General features: G+C 52.8%; 1 protein-coding gene and 1 long non-coding RNA gene across 3 annotated transcripts in view; one reads left to right on the top strand and one right to left on the bottom strand.

The window, feature by feature from the left end:
• The window catches only part of PARN (poly(A)-specific ribonuclease), a 256,764-nt gene that overhangs the window by 6,910 nt on the left and 228,072 nt on the right, over positions 1-21,782 (bottom strand). The window lies entirely within an intron of this gene.
• Positions 3,046-20,509, top strand: LOC141373971 (uncharacterized). Of its 2 annotated transcripts, XR_012380438.1 has the most exons (3): positions 3,046-3,288; positions 19,734-19,842; positions 20,237-20,509. It is a non-coding gene; the product is annotated as an uncharacterized lncRNA (long non-coding RNA). The 2 variants fall into 2 exon arrangements; XR_012380437.1 differs by having other exon boundaries at positions 19,734-20,509.

Below are 21,782 nucleotides of genomic sequence, written 5' to 3'. Positions count from 1 at the left end.
CTTAGCTGGATGTCAGGCTGGCCACTAGCTTGAGTCACGGGACCCTGAGCCAGAATGGGCAAGAGCAGGCCTCAAAGGGATTGGGGGGACATCTTTTAGGGGGCTTTTAAAGTCCAAGGTAAAGGCAGAGCCCTGGTTGCCTTGGGGGGATGGGGTGGGTCTTGCCCATAGGCCCCAATTTTTTCCTCTGACATCCTGTCCTCTAAGTAATAATACCAGGCACAAGCAACCCTCTCGTGAACTCCCTCAGAGGCCCTTCCTTGTCAAATGTTGTTAAAATTCTAGGAGAAATCCAATTCTCCGTTCGGAGCTACCCATGAATTTGGAAAACCGGTGCTGTCCCCCTCAGAAATGAACACAAAAAACCAGAAGAAATCCAAAACCTAATTCTGAGGCTATGGGAAGATGAGAGCAAAGAGGGTCAAGAAGCACAGGGACCCCTACTCAACAGAAACATCTTTAGGCCAAGGGTCAGACCAATACGGCAACAGCGTCTCCGGTGGACCATTCCGGGTGCTTGCCTGCATTGCCTTCAGAAACTGAGTTGACTCTCAATGTTGGGCGTAGACAGTGAAGAGCTGAAGTGCTTGCTATGCAGAGTGATTTGGAAATACTTATATAAATGTCACATAATTAATTTCCAGCAGAGGCTATATTAAGTAAAATTCTGAAACTATGTCAATGAAGCCAATTTTTGCAGCATTTCTGAATATTTTTTTCACTTGTTAGGAAGTTTTTGTTATGTCTTTTCCATTAATGGGACTTAACACTGCAACTTTTAAACACAAAATAAATTAAAAGAAAATCTTTATAGGAAGCAATGGGGAAAAAAAAAAAAAAAGCCAAGTACCCGCTCCCTGCCCAGGGTATTTGTCTCATTTCAGCCCTGTGAAAGTCCTATAAGGCAGGTACTGTGACTCCCACTTTACAGATGAGGAAGCTGAGGCCCAGGCTGGCTCAGCAGTGTCCAGGGTCTCCCAGCTGGTGAGAAGCAGCAGGGGGAGCCCAGCGTCTCGTGCGCCCTACCCCCACAAGAGGGGCGCAGGGGCAATGAGCTCGTAATGGAGACCACACACCAGTGGGACCAGCAGGTAGGATGCAGGTGGACACCCCGGCCCAGCTTTGGTCTCTCACAGTGCCCTGACCCAGGCACCTTGAGGCCAGGGACCTGTCCTGTTTGCCACTGTGGCCCCCGCATCAGCTCTGGGCCTGGCACACACAGGGCAAGCAAGCTTTGGATCCAAGAACAACTGACCCGAAGCCTCACTCTTTTCCTCTGGAAAATGGGCAGAGCTCAGTAAGCTAGTATACTTCCCATGCTTGACGCATAATAGGTCTTCAAGAATAAATGGGGATTGATGATTATCAGTGATCAGCCCTTTGCTTTAAGAGGCATCTGACCTGTCCCCCTTTTGCTACATTCCCCTCCAAGTTGCTATGGAAGACACTATCCCCTAGGGGTCCCTCCACCTGGAGTGAACCCGGAGACCTCCCCACCACAGCCTTCCTTGCCTCCCTAAGCACTGCCCTCCAGGCTTCTGGAATTAGAGCCCCACCAGAGAGAAGGGACATGAGACACAAAGCAGTGGAGCAAAGACCAGTGTAGTGACTGCAAACCAGGACTTCCCCTTCTTCCTGCCCCCCCAAAAGTGGGGGCAGGATGTAGGGGTGCACCTGGGAGAGGAGAAGAGGGGCCTGGCTGGCTCACTCCCTCTGGCTGCAGTCCTGGGACCCCCTAGATGGCATCAGGAGGGCCCACTTGTTTGGCAATGTGTTTTCTGAGTGTGACACGTGTTGGCCAACAGAGGACAGCAAATACATTTTTTATGATCCTGGGAGGCTCAGTCCTGTCACATTTACTCGAAAAGAGGCTGGGTAGTAGAGGGGGACAAGTCATGTCTTAGTTATCTGGATCCTCTTGGGGCGAGGGGACACTTGTACAATGATCTGGGGGTCCCTGGGCAAGGGGTGCAGGTGGATCAGATCTCAGGAGGGGCTCAGCTGTAGGGGAGGGCCCCCCTCCTATTGGAACCTTATGTAGCTTATGGAGGGGGTGTCACCCCAGGGGCCAGATCTTTTGCCAAGTGGAGAAGGTACCCTCAATGCCGCACCCCCAATTTCCTACAGATCTCTTGGACCCTGCCAACGTCGGGGGGCGGGGGGGGGGGGGGGCGGAGGGAGGACAAGCACAACTTTATGTTTTGGCCTGAAAGTGGGTTGGTATTTGGGGAGTTCTTGGGAACAGAGCATTGTCCGTCCAGTTTCCAAAACTGGGAGTTCCAAGGGACTCCAGTCATCCCAGAGCAGGTTAGAGGCCACCAAGGGGTGGTGACCAGGCGTGGGGACCAGTCTGGGTGCTGCTCCAACTTCCACTATTTGTTCATGGGGGGGATGATGAAAATGGGAGGAACAGCTAAAAGCTCCTGCTGACACTGTCACTGAGGTTCCCAAAAGAGGCTAGCAGATCTGGGGGCGAGTCTGAATCTTAAGTAGATGTGTCCCAATTCAGGCACCCTGCACCCCAGCTGAGGGATCCCTGGAGCGCATGTGGAGGACTCCTGCCCGCCCCCAGGAGGGAGGCCCAGCCCAGGCTCCCTCCTCCGGCCCACGGGGTGTCGGAAATGGGGAATCTCTTCCTACCCTCGTCCTCCCCCCAGTTTGGAGAACCCCAGGCTCTGCCCCCACAGGTCGAGGCTGACGTCGCCGCCGCATTTCTAGGAATGCCCCTATCCGCTGACTATATTTGGCGAGGGTTTCTAGGAAGGCACCCCCCCCACCCCGGCCCCCGCCCCAGCCCCCACCCGGGCAGGCGGGCGCGCGCCGCTTCCAGGCTCTCGCCCTCTCTCCCGGGCCGGGGAGGAGCCGCCCCGCCTGGGCCGCCGCCGCCTCCCCAGCGCCGCCAACCCCGGGCCGGCCCAGCCCCCGCCCCGGGCCGGCCATAGGGCGTGGGGGGGGAGGAGCGGGGGAGGGGGGGCCGGGGGGGGCGGGGGCGCGGCTTTGTGGCGGCAGCGGACCGTGGAGGCCGGGTGCAGCCCCGTCGGCTCCGTGCTCTCGGCAGAAAAGGATTTTCTACGCCCCCCGCCCATCACTTGGATCTTGTCTGGGGAGGGGTGGGATCTTTTTCTGGAAGTCCCCCCCCGCCCCGCGGTGAAGGATTTGAGGCTGGGCTCCAATCGAGGCGGAGGCTGCAGGGCCCGCGGGCGCCCCCCGCCCCGCGCACGCCTCCCGGGAGCCCAGGAAGGCGCAGCCCCGGGGGGCCCCCCTGCGCCCCCGGAGGAGGCAGCGGCGGTGAGTCTTCCCCTCTTGCCTGCATGGCACCCTCGCCCGCGCCGGGGCAGGGGCCGCGGCAGGTGGGTGCTCAGGCCCCCGGGCCCGGGGGGTGCGGGGCGGCCGCCTGGGGGGCGGGTGGGGACGGGAGCGGGGAGGGGGTGGCGGGGGCAGCGCCCGGCTCTCCGGGGACCCGGCGCTAGACGCCTGTCTGGGCTGCGATCCGCCGCCGCTGCCGCCCCCCGAGGCGGCGGGGCTGGGCTACCTCACCAGCCCCCTCCCCGGCTCCCGAGAGGGGCGTGTTAGGCGAGGAGGTGGGATCGGGGCGAGGCAGCCCCCCATCTCCCCGATGCTGGGGCTTGGAAATTAACGCGCGGTTGGAAAGGCAGCCACCCCGCCCCCACCCCGGAAAGCCCCTGCGGGAAACTGACTCGCTGCGTGACCCCGATATCAATGCCGCGCGGAGAGCAGGCCGCCCGCTCGCAGGTCCGCGCCCGTCGCGCCCCGCCACTCCACGTGCGCCCCGGGCAGCGCTCGCTCCGCCCGAGCCCTGGGGACCGCCGGCAAAGCAGGGGAGGACAGTCCCCAGAGAGTTGCCACCTCCCCGAAGTAAAGTTGGCTGCCCCCCCCACCCCCCGAGGAGCAGGCGGCCATAGCACGTTGGCTTAGCTTTTGATGGGCAGGAGCGGGGGAAGAAAAAAAAAAAAACCCACACACAGCTAGGTTCCGGGGTGCAGACTGAGGTGCCAGGGCCCGAGACCACACCGTGTTGCTCTGGCAAAAGTTAGGGGGAAAAAGGCATTTTGATTTGGGGACGGGGGTGGGAGTGGCCTTTCTGCTTTCCCCTGCTTCCAATCCGCACCGTGGGGAGCGTTGGAATGTGCCGCTCAGATCCTCTGAGGACACATCCATATTTATAATTTATTTTTAGGAGAAGTTGTGAAAAAGAGAGGGGTTTAAAATGGGGAGAAAGGGTGGGGGGGTGGCCTTTTCGGAACCCAGAGGCTAATTGAGCTGTTACGGTGGAAATAATTTCCCCCAATAGGGGCAAGCAGCAAATTTGACTTTAATGAGGGACAATTAAGGGCATAAATAACTAAACTTTAGCTGCTTGAGGGGGGTGGGGTGGGGATTGTATGCCGCACCAAGGACACTCCTTTTGCGCTTTGCTAAGGGACATTTTGGGGGCCCAGCGTCTTCCCTGTGTAGCTTTCGGTCCCAACTGTGGGGCTGGGGTCAGGAGAGGGAAAAAGATACCGGCTTTGGGGTGGGCAGACACCCGCCCCCATCCCTCCCACCACCATCCTGGCTTGTCGGTGAGATCAACTGTCATCCCTGTAGGAAAACCCAGGATTCCTTTAATTATCCAGGATTCTCCAAAATCCTGCCTCTGAGGCAGCCCCACCAGTGCTCTGAGCTGTGGAGGGGAACACACCTCTTTGGAAAGGTTTTGGAGGCTGTGGTCCCAGAATCGGGGTTTTGAGGGCGAGATGAGTTTATGTTTTATCCAACTGGCCCACAAAGTCCCGCTTTTGGGGTCATTCTAAACATCGAGGGATTCAGGCCCAGCAGTCCGTGGAGAGAGAGCCAAGAGCTGACACCTCCAAGTTGCACGTCTAAAAGCTGATTGGAGAAAGGGGGGGAGGTTTGCTACTTTTGGTAAAAGTGAAAGGCTGTTGGGGGGGTGGATAGTTTCTGTGTGTGTGCGCACACGCACACACGCACACTGTTTGTTGTTGAACCTGCTAAGTTTTTAAGGGCCTCTTCCCTCGGGAGGCCAGAAAGAGATAAGGGAATTGTACAGGTTTTTTTTTGGTTTTTTTGTCCAGTGGTTTAATGAGATGTCGTAGAGGACAGGATTTGAAGGGAATGAGCTGCATCCCGGTTTGACACCTTCCAAATCAAACACCGTTGACGCTGTGAATGGTCATGACGTTAGATTTTTCTTCACATTTGTCAAAGGAGCACCCCTCTGCTGGCTTCTGCGGGGAGTCACGGTATTTCTTTGGTGCCTTGCTCCAAGCCATGTTTATAAGAAACTCAGGATAGTGTGTTCACCGGGGAGCTCTAAGACAGGGGTGGTAGGGGCACAAATACCCTTCCCAGAACATTCACCTTATTACGTTGTATTAATTTCAACACACACACACACACACACACACACACACACACACGCATACCCCTGCCCTCCAGCTGTGACCTATACAGACGCCCACGTACCTTAAGTTGATTTACTTGCAAACCTGGATTTCAGTCAGGTGTCCACAGCACCGAATAGGAAAATGAGCTGTACCTGAAGAACTTTGGAACACAGGGTTCTTGATGGCACATTCTGTGTTTAACAGACATGAGACGTGTACACACAGATGACATTTGCGCTCTGGGGCCTTGGCAAAAACAGTTTTTTACTTCCCGAGTTCTTTCTCTTTGTTACGGGACACGATGAAACAGCACAATTTTCAAGAGTCCATAGTCCCAGTGTGGCTCATGGATGGGAAACTGTCACATTGTGACACAAATTGTGTTTGTGCTTTGCTGGATCGTCGTCTGTCCCCCCCACCCCCACCCCCGCCCCGGCAGCCCCAGAGAGCTGTCAGATCCTATTTGCTTTGCTAAATAAGGATATCTCGCCAAATTAGCCTTTAATGATACTTGTACGAATCGGGTGTGTTGCGTGAATTAACGAGGCCGGAACGCGGAATAGTGCGCCAAGACACTGAGCTCGCATCCAGGCGGTGAAGCCGTATGTTAACATGACTGGATTGTGAAGTGGGGGGAATCAGACAGAGTTTGGTGCCGAGTGTGAAGCGAGTCTGCTTTCCTGCGAGCATTTGCAATGGCACAGCCCTGGCTGACACGCAGCCCCCTGAAACGGCGCGTGGAACTCTGAATACATTGAGCACAACTTTGCCCCCCTTCGGAGTCTGGAAACAGGCAGGGTAGTATGGTGAAGGGCTTATAAATCAGGACTCTGCCATGAGAAGGCTTCAGTACTTGGGCAGAGAATCACAGCTCCTGTGCATGTTCCTACCACCACCCTCTCCCTGTCCTCCCCACGGCAATAAGAAAACACACACGCACATGCACACACGCACACTTGTGCGCGCGCGCACACACACACACACACACAAATTAACAAGGAACTGCTGAATATGCTGAATGCATTTTGGCTTTTCTCCTTTGGCCTGTCTGTGTGAAATTTCATTAAGCTTTTGCTACCCCCCCCACACACACCCCACCTCCAAGACGTGTGGATTCAGAAGAAAAAAAATAGAAACTTGGAATTTAGTTCTTAGCAATATGTAAGATAGAGCGAATCTCATCGGGACACAAATGTTTCGAAGGGGGGAAAAAATATGATCTAGCCAGGGGTGAAATATTTAGAGGGGGTAGTGCAATGAGAGGAATACTTCCTTAAGAATAAAACATGCGTTTATGACTCAAACCAATGAAAGGTGGGCAAGTCCCTACAAGGGAACACTCCCTCTTCTTCTTGCTCCCCAGCACCGCCCCCCTCAACACACACACACACACACTCTCCACCTTAAATATTAAGAACAGAAAGATGATTCTTGCCAGGTAAAGGTACGGCTTTCTAGTAGCAGATCAGCTCACCCTCTTTTAATTGGGATCGTGCAGTAAATACAGCTCTTTTGGGCGGTGAGGATAAAAATTAGCCTGATCACAGTTAAGGGAAACTCGGTCCTTAGACTCACGTGCCAGAAAATACGTGCACGCACCAACAAAATAAAACATTGTTCTGGAATTTTCTCTCTTGCCCAGCATCCCAAACTTGGGAACATGTAAAGTCTTTTTTTTTTTTTTTTTTTTTTTTTTGCTGCTTATGTACGGAACGAGGGAAACAAAACCACCACACGACCATGAGGTAAACCACATCGACTTTGTAGGCCCGGTAGCCACGCAGGCGTTTCAAGCAAAAGGGTGGATGAGGTAGAGAGTTTGGAAGGAGTGAGATTTGGGGTCCCGCCACCACCCTGAGCCCCCAGCCCTCCTCTGGTCTCCCTTCAGAGTGGCCCACCCCGAATCTTGAGTTCTAGGGGGCATGTCCGTATTTACAGAGCCTTCAAGTTTCGGACTGTACGTCATCTTCCTTATATCAAGCGCCTGCATTTAAGGAACCACAGGGCAAACTTGTTTTTCGGGTGTCCCTGAATGGTCGCACCGCTCCACGAAAGGGGGACACACACGTAGGAAGTGGAAACTGCTGCTGGTGTCACAAGAAAGCCATGTTTAAAATGCACCCGGAAGATGGGGGGCAAATGGACCCTTTTGTCCAGGATTTGCTTGGCCCCCGCAGGGAAGGGAGGTGGTGGCCGACTTGAGCCTGAACTTAGCTGTGCAGCGTGGTGTGAAAGTTTGCTCAGAGGCGTGCAGAAAACTAGGCTCTCTCGTTGGAATTGTGCGTGAGATCAGTGCCCGGGCCTGTTGGCATCTCTGCCCGAGGCAGCCTGGACCGCTGCCTGCCCAGGCCTGAACGTGGCCTTCAAGGCGCCACGGGTGCCCAAACGAGCCCCCGGACAGGTGCACGGGGGTCTCTGCTCCCAGGACCCTGCTGGCAGCATTTGTTGGCTAGAAGCGGGGTGTTGGGCTCCTGAGAGTGGCCTCCCCGGGGACTCTGCAGGACTTACTGTCCCATTTACTGCGTGGTCTCGGTGAGGGCAGAGCCCCACTTGGCTAAGCACAGCCTCCCAGATGCTCAGGGGGAAACAGATGAGGCCGTCCGAGGGGCTCCGGGGCAAATCCGCCTGTGCGGGAGCCTAGAAGGTTCAGGGGCAGAGCTGTGCTTTTGCAGGCCAGCCGGAAGTCCTCTCCGGGATCCTCGCATTTGGGGTGGGCCCAGGGGGCGTGGCGCAGGGCCAGCAGCGTCTCAGCGACCGACCGGAGCAAGCTGCTCCTTCCCCAGGCCTCTTCCATCGGGCAGCGAGGAGGACCCAGGCCAGCAGGGCAAGGGTTGCAGCCCCAAAGTGGGGAGAAGGCGTTGGAGGCCCATCAGGGGGCCTGCTGGGCAGACGAGGGGACCCTGAGCCGGCCTGGGGGGGAGGGGGGCGGCCGAGAGAGAAGTGGGCATCCCGGAGTTGAGCTTGCAGGGAAGAAGCCCGCTCAGGCATGCTGCACCCAGCCCTGAGTCAGCCAGTCCCACGGGACTCCCTTTTGGCCCCAGCAACTGGACTCCAGGCCACCTAAAGGCCTCGTGCGTGGTTTCCTGATTGTGTCTTAGAATGGCATTAAAAGGTCCAGACTGGGCGCTCGCAGGCCGTGCCATATTTAGCCTCAGCTTCACCCAGAGAATATTTTAGGTGCCGCTTGAAAGAAGAGATCGGGGCCGGGTTACCAGCTGTCACATGGCGAGCGTAGAATCGCTCCCTTGCAGGCCTGGCCCTGACCGCCTGGTGCTCACCGGCACAGATGCCCCGCGCCCCTGCCAGGGCTCCGGGGCCACGCGACAGGTGCCAAGGAGCCGGTTTTCGGCCGGGAAGGCTTTGCGTCCCGTTTTCGGTCCGATGGCGATAAGGCAGAGGCGGCCTCCATTCACAGAGCTCACAGAGGCTGTTCTCAGCCTCTCTCTCCATTCTCGATGGCCCAGTGTGATATGCCAGCCTGCTGAGTGAGCAGCCTCCTCCTCGGGTGTCAGCAACTGTGGAGGAGGTTAACCCTTTCAGGGCCCAGGGGTGCTGGCCGGCCTGGGGGACCCGCACCTGCAGCGAGCTTGCAGGCCACCGGCCCCAGGGGAGACAGTGTGCTGGACTTCTTAGTCCTCGATATCTAGAGGCCAGACCTGAGAGATGGCTTCCTGGACCTGAGCAGGGATTCCCCCTCCCCCACCCACTTCTGCCCCATCAGCCACCACCACCACACTCCCCTACCCAAGTCTTCGCACCTTTGGTTGGTTGTGCGGCATGGAAACAAGTGCTCCCCTTTCCAGGTACTTCCCCCTGGGTTTCCATATTGACTGCCTTTCTCCCACATTCCACACCAGGAGGTATTGATGGATGCGTGGCTCCCTTAGATCGGTAAGGCGATTTCGGGAAGCATCCATCCGGGTCTTGGGGAAGCGTCACAGGTGAATCCTGGAAGTGGCCTGGTCCTTCCAGCCTGCTCTGGGATTCCCGATCTTGGTGTGTTCTGGGCCACAGAGGAGGTGCGTCTGTCTCGAAGCGGCTGCACTGCGACACGTTTAGCCAATTATCGGCCAATAATCATCAGGCTTTTGGGGAGCCTAGGTGGAGCCGCCGCATACCGTGAAGGCTTTGGCTTGTTTCAAGGTTGCTCTCACTTTGTACATTTTTTCCTTTTTAGTTCTGGCTCTCGGTGCTCCGAGCACCACCACTTCCTGCCCAGCTGGTTCGTTACCGCAGGGAAAATGAGGGACTTTTGGGGGCAGATGTGTTTCCATTCTACTATCATAATGCCCCTAAAAATCCTTATTGCTCTTGCAGTATTCCTCGGGGGCCCTGGGCTAGCTGGGAAGATGGCAGCTGTGAGGTCTTCCAGCAACTAAAGAAGAGAAAGATGTTCCCCCCAAATTCTCCCAGCGCACACTTCCCTCCTGCGCTCACGCTGTGCTCACAGCTGGTTATGGCCACACGAGAAAGAAAAAGGCGCCATCCACAGACAGTATTGCCAATTGTGCTTTTTTGCCCTCCAGGGGCGGGGGTGGGGGGTGGGGGGAGGGGGAAGGGGGACGCGTGGGGGGAAGGTGGGAAAGTTGGAAAACAAGCGAGTGTTACCTGTTTGACCAGGCGGGTGAGGAGATTCTCACCCTTCAGCCTGGTCCTTCCAGCAGGGCCTCTGGGATCTTCACCTTGGCAAGAGGCCCTGGCCAGTCCTGGCTTTCTCCTCCCTGCCCCAATCCCTGAGCCAGGTCACTTTCCCACTCTCTGCCTCAGTTTCCCTATCTGCCAAGGGAGGGGCCACACTCCAGGCTCTGGCCTGGAAGGGATCATGGTTGCCACCCACGGCTATAATGAGCTCAAGCTCTATATGAGCCCCGAAGGCTTTGTGGCGGGCTTTGAAAATGGGGAAGTTAAAGCATTCACCGGGGAAAGGATTAGTACTAATATTTCCTAACACACGTGTTATATGCTGAGGCAACTCAAACAAGGAGGGGAGACCACAGCCCCACAGTGAGCATGGGTTTCTGGAATCATCTGGGACTCCTGCTGTGTTGCCCTAGGCCAGTGGCTCAACCTCTCTGGGCTGCCATTTCCTCCCGCGTGAAACCCACAGCTTAGGATAGCCACCTCCCAAGTCTGATGCGCAGATCTACCCAGCGATTGTAAGTGGTACCTGGTTCCAGGTATACATTATTCTCCTAGGTATTTCTTTGTACGGCTAATTTCTGTTTGCAGCAAGCAACTGGTTTTCAATTGGGGGTAGGAAGAGAAGGCCCCCTTTTTATACCAATTTATTTAAGTGAAAGAGGGTACGTTGCTTAGAAGAAACATACTAAGCAAGGAACAGTAGAGGTAGCCTGAGGATGGGGCAGAAATCAAGACGGGCGAGTTTCCTAGGCGCACTGAATTAAGCATTCGTGTATGTCTCAGCAGTTTTTGGCACCCACATCCTCGGGTTGCCAGTTCAAATCTGGGGTGGGCTCCACCATGACAGCCAGGACGTCACGCGTCCTCACTTCTCAGGGGTGCCCCCACCCCTTCCCCGCCCACCCACACCAGTGACATCTCCACCCCTACACCTCCCACCCCCATAGCTCAGATTTGTCTCCCGCCTTAGGGTCACGATGACCCAGCGCCTTCCTCCTCCCCAGGGCACCTCTCTGGGCCTCAGTTTCTCAGTGAGATGGGAGAAGAGAACCCTCTGTCCCAGATCAAGGAAGTCACAGGGCTCCATCGGACAGCTACCGTGGTTCACAAACAGCACCAGCGGCCCTGGGACCGGCAGCGCCCTCAGCCTACAGGGACACTCCTTCGACAGGCCACGCTGTGCCAGGCCCGGGCACCAGCCCCTTCCTGCCCCCCGGGACAGTGGCTTTACAGGGAAACAGCGAGCGCTCGGTCCCAGCCAGCAGGGGCGGACTCTGGTTTCAGTTTCTGCTGTGTCATGGGGTGGGGGGTGGCATCAGGAGCGGGGCCCAGCACGCCAGCTGGGGCAGGCACCGAGAGCCTGGCAGACAGCTGCTGGCCCAGCTGCCCGAGCACAACCCACGCCCCCGCCCCTGCAGCCCACCAGGATGGAGGCTGGGCCTTCAGGCACCCCTTCCATGCCTCTCTCCCACACGGTGGGGAGAACCCCAGGTGGGAAAAGCCAGGAGGGAGAGAGGTGATTCCTTTAGCTATGGGATCTCCCCAGAACAAGTTCTTAAGCCACACAGTCTTAAAGTTCTGAGAATTGCAGCTGTTGATTCTGGATCCGAATGCCCTGGCAGGACACCTGCTTCCTGACTCCCTTTGCTGAGCACATGTCTTGTCAAGGACCTACTGTGTGCTAGGCACTGTGCCAGGGGCCAGGGATGCAGCCGGGAGCAAGACAGCCCCTGTCCGCACAGGGCTCCCCCTTGAGTCAGGGGAGACAGACGAAAAGAGAAAGCAAACAAAGAATCCCACGTTATGGAGGAAATCTCACACCCTAGATTTGGTGTTAGCATCTCAGGGAAGGGGTGTGAATTCCTGCCTGTGTGTGCCCCTGTGTGTGTCAGTCATGTGTCAACTCCTGGGACACACAGGTACATTAAGAACGCAGACCAGGGCCTGGATAGCCCAGGTTTGAATCCGGATGCTTCCACTGACTGTTGTGCGACCTTAGGCAAGCTCCCTCTCCTCTCTGGGCCTCTGTTGCCCCATCCAGAGGTGCTAGAATAATAGTACCTACATGTCAGGGCTGCAATGAGGAGGACATAAACGCACGTCCCTAAAGAACTAAGGATGGTGCTTGGCATTGACCACGAGCTGCCTAAGGCATAACCATTACCTAAGAGTAACAAATGGCCACTATTCTCATAGGCGCCTCATCTCCCTTTACAGCCACAACCCACCCTTAGGTGGGCCTTAACAGGTCCTTGTTCAGATGAGAAAACCGGGGCCCAGGGAGGCGCCCAGCTGGAAGAGTCTGACCCCAGGTTGTGGGCCCGGCCCTGGTTTTGATGCCCTGCTGTCGTCATCTTGACATTTTTAATAATTTTGGCACACAGGGCCCTGGGTTCTCATCTTGCAATCTGGGGAGCCAGCCCTGCCCAGATCTGATTGACCCCCAAAGCAGTCACTCTGAACTCCTACCATCCACAGAGCCTACAGCCAGGTCCACAGTAATTGTCCAGTTCACCAGCGCAGGGTTCAGTGTGGAATGGAAATTCTGAGGACAAAAGGAAGGTGATCACAGGGCTGAACTGCTCGGATGCTTATTGGTTTGTTTGTCGCCCCTTTGAGAAGTCAAGGGGGCCACAGCCAAGGGCAGGCCCTGTCATTCATTCACGGCTGTACCCCCAGGACCCAGCATGTATGAGCTGCTCAGTTAATGTCCGTGAAGCGAAGCAAATGAATGCAGAGGCCGCTGTAGATCCTGATCCAAACTGAGTTAAAGGACACCTCCCCAGGAAAGCAGGTCGTCAGGGGTGCAGTGTCAGCCCTGGCCACGCCAGCAGGCTTCTGGGTAGCCCCCGAAGGGTGTGGGGATGTGCACCTCGTTCCTCCCTGCCCCGACCCCACCTGCCAACACTCTGCAGCAGAACACTGTTGAACAGCTGCCGGTGGGGAGCTCAGAGACAACACGGATATTTAGAGACGTGGGCCCGGATTCCTGGGCACCTGTTATTGGAGAAGATGCAGAGTTCAGTCGAAAAAATAACTCAGGTTGTAGTTCTGGGCAGGTTCACATCCCAGCCAGGGGTCAGGGAGGCAGCTTCCTGGGCCATTAAATGAGAGGGTTTGGATTTGTGGATCAGAGGTCCTTCTTCCTCTGAAATTAGAGGTCTTTCATACTCTCACAGCTCCAAATTACAAATATTACTAAGAAGCAGAGAATCATCTCAAAAGCCTTTAGGATATTTAGGACAATAAGAAACATTTGTATGTTTTCACCAACTGTTTTCACGAAACAGGCACTCTCCCCGCTGCTTCAGATAACCACATAAAGTCAGAGTCGTCGGCCTCCCTTTCTAAATAACACAACTACCAGCATACATTGAGCGCTTTATACATACTAGGCACTCGACACGCATGAAGTCATTGCCCAGGGAGGCACTGTTACTGCCTTCGGCTCGCTGATAAGGAAACACTCAGAGAAACTGACCTGCCCAAGGTCACACAGCCAGCATGTGATGAGCTGGGGTTCAAGCCTGGATCTTCCATTTCAGGGACCGGCAGACTTTCCCCGTAAAGGGCCAGATACTAAATATTCTCGGCTTTGCAGGCCCTATGGTCTGTGTCACAGCTACTCCACTCGGCCATTATAACAGAGACGCAGACACAGACAACCCAGAAATGAACCGACGTGGCTGCGTGTTCCAATAAAACTTTATTTACAAAAACAAGACATGGGCCAAATTTGGCCCACAGGCTGTCATTGGCCCACCCCTGTTCCAGACTCAAAAACCTGCCTTCCGGTTTGGCCCGGGGAACATTCTTTCCCATCGTCTCTCCCCGTCTGTGAAGTGACTTAGTTATGTTTAGGTCAGAGATGCCTGGCTCTGGGGAGATTGAATCGGCCTCTCTTTTCTGGAGGGAATTATGAGGCTCTTGGAATTTACAACTATTAGGAATTATTAGTGACTGCCATAATAGGACACCATGGGGATTTGAAAGCTGTAATTTTAATAGCTGTGACTGAGTAACTTTGAAAGAGGAAAGGGTTATAGTTTAGAAAGATACCCCATTGGGGCACCTTGGCTGTGGAAAGTTCTCCTCAGAGAAGGCAGTTTTCTGAAGTCTGTGAGAATGGAAATAGAATGAAAAACAGCTTACAGCGCAAGAAGGTAACTGAAAGGCAAGATAGCAGTGTGTGTGTGTGTGTGTGTGCACGTGTGTGTGTGTGCGTGCGTGTGTGCACGCGTGTGTGTGCACATGTGCAGAGAGAGGGTATTTCCCAAAAGGCAAGAACCTGAAGACTAAGGATTCCTGGTGGGAGAAGGGGGGGGGCATGACTTATTTTTTAAACAGCTTTATTGAGATATAACCCACTTACCATCCAATTTACCCATTTAAAGTGGACAGTTCAGTGGCTTTGAGTATATTCATAGAGTTGGGTATTCATCATCATAGTCAATTTTAGAACCTTTTTATCACCTCAAAAAGAAACATCAGTGTCCTTCCCCCCCATCCTAAGCCATCACTTATCTATTTTCTTCTCTATAGATTCACCCATTCTAGACATTTCACATGAAGCAGTGTATGATCCTTTGTGAATGGCTTCTTTCCCTGAGCATTGTGTTCTCAAGGTCTTTCCATGCTGTAGCATACCATGGGACTTCATTCCTTCATTCCTTTTTGTGGCTGAATAGTATCCATTTTTTAATTTATCCATTTGTCGGATGATGGACATTTGGACTGTTTACACTTTCTGGCTATTAGGAATAACACAACTTTCAACATTTGTGTAGGCATACCTATTCATTTCTCTTCGGCGTATACCCTAGAAGTGTGATTTCTGGGTCATATGGAAGCTCCATGTTTAACATTTTAAGGAGCTGCCAGAAGCACGTCTTATATTGCCTTTTCCTACTTTGTATTTTCTACTTTCCCGCCACAATGAATGTAAGGAAAATACTGTAATGAGCACTGGAACCCATCATCAACAATTACCAGCCTTTGCCAGTCCTGAGTCATCTGCCTTCCCTCCATCCACTTTGTCACTCTTTGAAGAGTTCGAAGCCAATTCAAGCACTGACTTTATGTTGTTAACTTGGCTGAGGGGTCAACACTTTTCTTCCATCCCAAACCTTCAGAGTGTCCTCCGCCCACATCTTTGTGTGGGTAGAATTTGGGGAGATCAGAGGAATTGGGGCAGAGGACCAAGTGGGTCAACGTGGGGTGGAAAAGGAACAGCTCCTGAACAAAGCAGGACTGGCTACGTAATTTGCACAATGAAAATATGGAGCCCTTTGTTCAAAAATTATTCAGAAGTTCAAGATGACAACAGCAGAGCATTAAACCAAACATAGGCCCTGTGCAACTGTACGTGTCACATGCCCATGAGGCCAGCAAAAGGGTGCCCGAGCAGAACTAATTCATTAGACACAGGAATTTAGAGCTTTGGTGCCTAGGAGAGACATAAGCACCCCTCACCCCCAATCCCTGGAACGTTTCCAAGAGAAGTTGAGTCTCCCATGTGGGAGACAGTGGCATGAGGGACAGAGTTCAAGCCCGTTCCATCTGAATCTCCAAAAATAAGATGACCCCAGCTGACATGTGGGTTATAAGTACTTAAGAAAATTAGCCATTTGCCTTAAGCCTTCCTTCCTAAGAAGCCTGCAGTTGTTTTATTTGGGCACACTGTTTTGTCCTGGACTCTGAGTGTCCTCTGACCTCACAGCAGATGACAGGGCTGCAGTCTTCAGAACAGAGGCCCCCTGAGCATCGGCAGGACTAGGGATGCCCTTTTGAGGCAGGTGGTCATGGCAGACACTGGCAGCCCATCATGGCACCCGATCCCTCTCAGCTCCATTATCCTTCTCAAGGAGAGCCCCCACCAACCAAAGGAACCTCATTTCTTGTGCTAAACCAGTCTCATCTCAAGAATGTATACTCTTTACTCAGGACACCAAGAGATTCAGAGGCCCCCCCCCCGCGCCCCCTCCCCCGGTGTGTGTTTGGATGATGCCCAGCGATGCACTTATATTAACAGAGCGTTGTCATGGAGGGGTATACAACACGACTGGGAAGGGGGTCCGGGGAGGAGAGAGGGACTCCTTGAGGAAAGAACAGGTAAGGACCTTGTACCTCCTCCTGTTCTCTGCGGCAAGTTCAATGAGTGAACGCACGTTCATTCACTCCTCGGTTCCTCACCTACACCATAGAAGGGGTATGTGTACTGAGCAGGGCAATGCAGCCCTCAAAAGGACAGGCGCAGTTCCTACCCTTAGCAGAAGCGGCAATTATCAACCAAAGATGGGAAAAAAAAAAGATTTTTTTAAAATTTGATTAAAATAAATAACGACAGTAGCAAAAAAAAAAAAAATAACTACAACAGGTCTGAGTAAATCCTGCGGGCAGCTCGGGGGGCTGGGAGGCGGGGAGGCAGTATAGTGGATCTTAAAGCGTCTGACTCAAGATTGAGGCAATTCTCAGCCAAGTAAATGTAGAAGCACAGCCAGCAGATGTCTCTGGAGGAGTAAAATGGTTCTGGGTTTTTTATTATTTATGGGATTTTTGTTTTGGGGGTTTTGGGGGGTTTGTTTTGCAAGCACCTCCTCCCCCACTTCTGCTCAAACACCTGACACCGGTGAGAACACGGCCAAAGATGGCCACGCACGACACCCATTCCTCCGCTACAGTAGTTGGTCGAAACACGGACACGTGACCAAACATGACCAATTGCAGCAGCCCACTTCTGTGCCAGGTGGCAGTAATTGGTCCAGGTGTGGTCACGTGACCCAAGCACGGCCACTCGAGGCTTGTCCTACCTAGAGCAGGTGGGAAGGTTGCTTTAGCCCCTCTCTAGCATCCAGAGGTACCCGTGGCCCCGGAGATTGAGGTCAACAAGCAGAGAGAGGGAGCGATGAGAGATGGGATGGGGGTGGGGAGGAAGGAGAGAGGCCAGCGCTAAGTTCTGACCCCACAGCCTTACAGGTGCTAGATCCAGGAGCAGCTCAGCCTTTTCCCTCATCACATCTACCGGAGTGATGAATCCCCCATATTGCCTCAGTCAGATTAACTCTGGTTTTTGTGCAGCCCAGAGCACCCCAACTCAGGATGTGGGGACTGTGTCCTCTCTGTGGACTGTGTGAAACTAAAAGGGGTAGGTTATCCTCAGAACTCACTGTCCCGGCGCGCCTGGGTGGCTCAGTTGGTTAAGCGACTGCCTTCGGCTCAGGTCATGATCCTGGAGTCCCGGGATTGAGTCCCACATCGGGCTCCCTGCTGAGCAGGGAGTCTGCTTCTCCCTCTGACCCTCCCCCCTCTCATGCTCTCTCTCTCTCTTTCATTCTCTCTCTCAAATAAATAAATAAAATAAAATAAAATAAAAAGAACTCACTGTCCCCTAGGTGTGCCTGCTGTACGTGAGAATACAAGAATCCCCAGACACACGTCCATGTGCTACCCCATCGCCCATTCATTTCCCACTGAATCGGAGCTACGCCCTGCTCTTGAACGTGAAAAGGCCCTTTTCCTGCTTGCCTGTCTCCCCAGCCTCACCCCCAGCGTACCCCCACCTCTCCTCCCCACCCTGCTCTCCACCATGGGCCACGCATGCAGCTTATCCTGGCCAAAGCTCCCATGCCTACCACGTTATATTTGTGGTGATCTGTTCATGCCTGTTGCCCCCCATGAGTGAGGATCTTGGGCATGGGGACCCTGGACATCTTTGCGTCCCCAGCTGCTGGCCCACAGTAGGCAGACAACAAACACGGGAGGAAGGGAGGCAGGGAAGGAAAAAGGGGGAGAAGGGTAGCTCATTCCTACTGATTCTGGTCCAACCAATGGGTGCCCGGTAGGGTCAAGTTCTGTGCTCGCTTCCTCTGCTCGATACTCTCCCTTCAGGTGGACACGAAGCCCCTGCCTGCATCTACTCCAGTGTCCCCTCCCCATTCTCCCAGGGTCCTGTCTTCCTTCCATGTTTTCTTGTTCTCTTCAGCCCCTGCCACCATCATGGGTCCTTCTCTCTAGTTACGATCTCTCCTCTCCCGCTTATGTGTCAGCTCCAGTTGGTCAGGCATCTCTGTTTGGTTCTCTGCTGTCTCCTCAGGACCTGGACCTGTGCCAGCCACCAACTAGATGCTCAAGAAATATCTGTCTGTGGAGTGCATGAATGCGTTCTTTGTGTTCCCCCAAACACACAGGACTACCAAACTTGTTTGTAAAGTACCTATGTGCTTCATGCATTTTATAAGGGTTACAAAAGCCAGGTGATATGTTAGTTTCCTAGGGCTGCTGTAACAAACTGACACAAACCAAGAGGCTTAAAATGACAGGAAGGTAGGATTTCACAGTCCTGGAGGCTAGAAGTCCATAACCTGGCAGAACCACACACCCCCCAAGTGCTTCAGGGGAAGATCTGTACCTTGCCTCTCCCATGGTCCTTGACTTGTGCCCACATTGCTCCAATCTCTGCCTGTGTATTCATGTGTTCTTACTCCTGCTGTGCCGGCCTCTGCTTCTCTCTTCTAAGGATGCACGTAGTACCCCTCTGGATCATCCAGGATAAACTCATCTCAAGATCCTTGACTTAATCCTGTCTTTTGCTATATAAGGTCATATTCACAGGTTCCAGGGACTGGGAAGTGGGCATATCTGGTGTCTCTCTGGGACCACCGTGCACCCCACTCCAGGTTATTTGCATAAAAAAACCACAAAAGCTGGGCTGCCTGGGTGGCTCAGTCGGTTAAGCATCCAACTCTTGATTTCAGCTCAGGTCATGATCTCAGGGTCATGGCATCGAATCCTGCGTCGGGCTCTGAGCTGAGCATGGAGTCTATTTAAGATTCTCTCTCAGGGCACCTGGGTGGTTCAGTCGGTTAAGCGTCAGACTTTGGCTCAGGTCGGGATCCCAGGGTCCTGGGATCGAGTCCTGCATGGGGCTCCCTGCTCAGCAGGGAGTCAGCTTCTCCCTCTTCCCCCCCCCCCGCCCTCCCTGGCTTGTGCTTTCTCTCGCTCGCTCACTCTCTCTCTCTCAAATAAAATCTTTAAAAAATTTAAAAAAAAAGATTCTCTCTCTCCCTCTGCCCATCCCCCACCCCCTCTCTCAAAAGAAAGAAACCAGAAAAGCAAGGATTCCCACCACCACTCCACTGGCCTGACAGATATGTAATGAAAAGAGTATTATCATTTTATATTGCTCCAGAGTGTGGAAATCATATCAAAAACACGAGTTTAGGTTATTTAATTGCCCCAGATTTTGAAAATAATACCATGCTGGTTGTAAGAAAAAGAGTACAGAAGAGGATAATGTGGGAAATGAAGGAACACCCCCTTGGCAATTTATCTTTAATTTCGCTTTCTGAACAGTAACCGCTGGATGCAGTTTGCATAATCTCCATACATTTTCAAAGCCTGTTCAAGTGCATTCACTTTTTTTGCTCATAACATTAAGCAAGCCGGGGGCGTTCCAATATATCCTGAAGACGTGACAGCCCTCAGACCCACCTCATTCTTTCTAATGCCTTCTAGCATTGCACCGTACTTAACCTGTCCCCTACCGACCAGCATTTCAGTTAACGCCAGGATTTTGCCATTATAACATATACTCTCTTTGGCATGTGTCCAAGTATACTCACAGGATACATTCCTAGAAGCAGAATGTCTCAGTCCAGAGGATACGTGCATTTTTTATTTCTACAGCTACTGCCCAATGCCCATCAAGAGCACATGGGTGGGGGAGCCCGTTTCCATGGCCTCGCCCACCCCAGCAAGGACGCAGTGTGTCAGGGGAAAAAAAGTCCCAAATGAGGTAAGCGGACTTGCCATGTGGACCTGGGTGGGGGTGGATGTGGCCCCTTTCTGAGGTGATAAGCTGCTCAGAGTTCTCATTAGCTTGGGTTTTATAAACAAAGGCAGAGTTTGGGGAGGTGAGCCAGAGCCATGCAGTGAGAAGCGTTGCGCAAGTCAGTATTTATTTCTTTAGCGCAGTTAGAACTTAAATATGGTCAAAACATATTCTCCTTTTAATTTACACAAACAAATATGTTCCCCGGCTGACACCTCCAGTGCCAAGTTTCTAGGGGAAATGAAATTCTACTGTGAGATTATAAACCACTAGGGAGAAGAGGAGAATGGAAAAGCCGCTGCAAGTTTGCTTTTCACGTCCAGAACCGGCTGCTGAGAGGTGTCTCTTTCTGTGTTAGTTGCAGATAAACCTGCCAGTAATTTTAGTGAACGAGGCGTGGAGCACATAAAGGCCAGAAGATGGAAAACACTCCGGGTTTGATAAAAGGAGCTCTGCTCGGCTCAGAATCCTCCCTCCTGCTAGTCCCGCTGAGATCTATCCGGAGAGGGTCTGACGGATTGAGGAAAAAGAAATGAGACCAACGTGAGTCTCCTTTCAAGGGCTGTGCTAATACAAAACTAAACAACTTGAAATTGTTCCAAGAGGGGATTAAAGCAACATGTTATTTTGAGTGATTGCTTAATTTATTGAGCTGCGGCTAGATCTGTAACAAAATACAGCCCTTGCAACTGATAACCTCCTGCTGCAATTGAACTTCTACAATTAAGGAACATTTTCCAAGAGTTTCTCTGGAACGGCTTCGAATTTTTAGTCTCTGTGGTGGGGTGCTTCTGAGCACTCAATTTCTGGGCATGTTTTTGTGTTGCTGTTTTTGTTTTTTAAAGAGTGACAGGCTGATGTTAATAAGGAAAGGAAGCAGCCTTTCATTGAATGCCTTGTCTTCACCATGTGCTTAATATACATTATCTCTAATCCTGACAACAGCTCAGCGAAGTAACTCTTATTAGTCCCTATTTTACAGATATGAAGCCTGTAGCTGTTAAGTCATTTTCCAGAGTGGCGCTGTCCAAGACTGTAGCTCCTAGTCATATGTGGCTATTTTTGTGTAAATTAGCTAAGAGTTAAAAAATCTGAACATTCACTGCCTGGGTTGCACCAGCAACTAGTTCACTGGGGCCAGTGGCTACCACATTGCACAGCAGAGATACAGACCATTTTGATTACTGCAGAAAGTTCGAGGGATTGGTGCTCTTTCAGTGATTTCAGAGGCAGGAACTGGGAGTGCCAGGATTCAAACCCAAGCTTCTTCGAAGGAAGCATTATTATCACCCCTGGCTTCTTTCTTCTCTTCCTTTGGCTGAGAAGCAGGGACTAGAGCAGTGATTCGAAACCCTGGGTACACATTAAAATAACCCAGACTGCTTTAAAAAACAATACTGATGTGAGGGTCCCGGCCCCAGGGATTCTGACTTAATTGTGATCGGGAGGGTTTTTTTTTTTTTTAAGTACTCATGTGATTCAAGTGTGCAGGCAGGATTGGGAGCAGCCAGACAAGAGGATCCACACACAGGATGGGGGAAGGAACTGGTTCATCTCCCGTGAGAACATGGCCCCCTTGTGGACCCAGAAGGGGGCTTCCCCCGGGACCAGCTCTAAACGTCCTCCTCAGAGAGCTCAGGTTCATGTCTGAGCGGACAGACGGAAGTGCTTTCTCACATGCTTCCTGCTCGAGGGGACACACAACAAAGAGCTCTGCTTTTAGAAGCAGCCTTTGTCACACTGTCCTGGAAGAAAGGAGTTGCAAACGCAGAATCAGAGAGACAGAGTGAAAACCCCATAGCCCCAGATTTGAATGGAAAGTATCTGGGTGAAATCCTGTTGTATTTTGCCTGACAAAATGAAGGGTGTGTTTCTGACCACGTCTCCTGAAAAGGGGAGAAAGA

Source organism: Callorhinus ursinus, unplaced genomic scaffold (genome assembly GCF_003265705.2).
Source record: "Callorhinus ursinus isolate GAN/ISIS: 27379988/994484 unplaced genomic scaffold, GSC_fseal_2.0 scaffold13, whole genome shotgun sequence".
In the NCBI taxonomy this organism is placed as follows: Eukaryota; Metazoa; Chordata; class Mammalia; order Carnivora; family Otariidae; genus Callorhinus; species Callorhinus ursinus.
The sequence above is the reverse complement of the archived record's forward strand: the minus strand, read 5'-3'. Positions and strand labels throughout refer to the sequence as shown.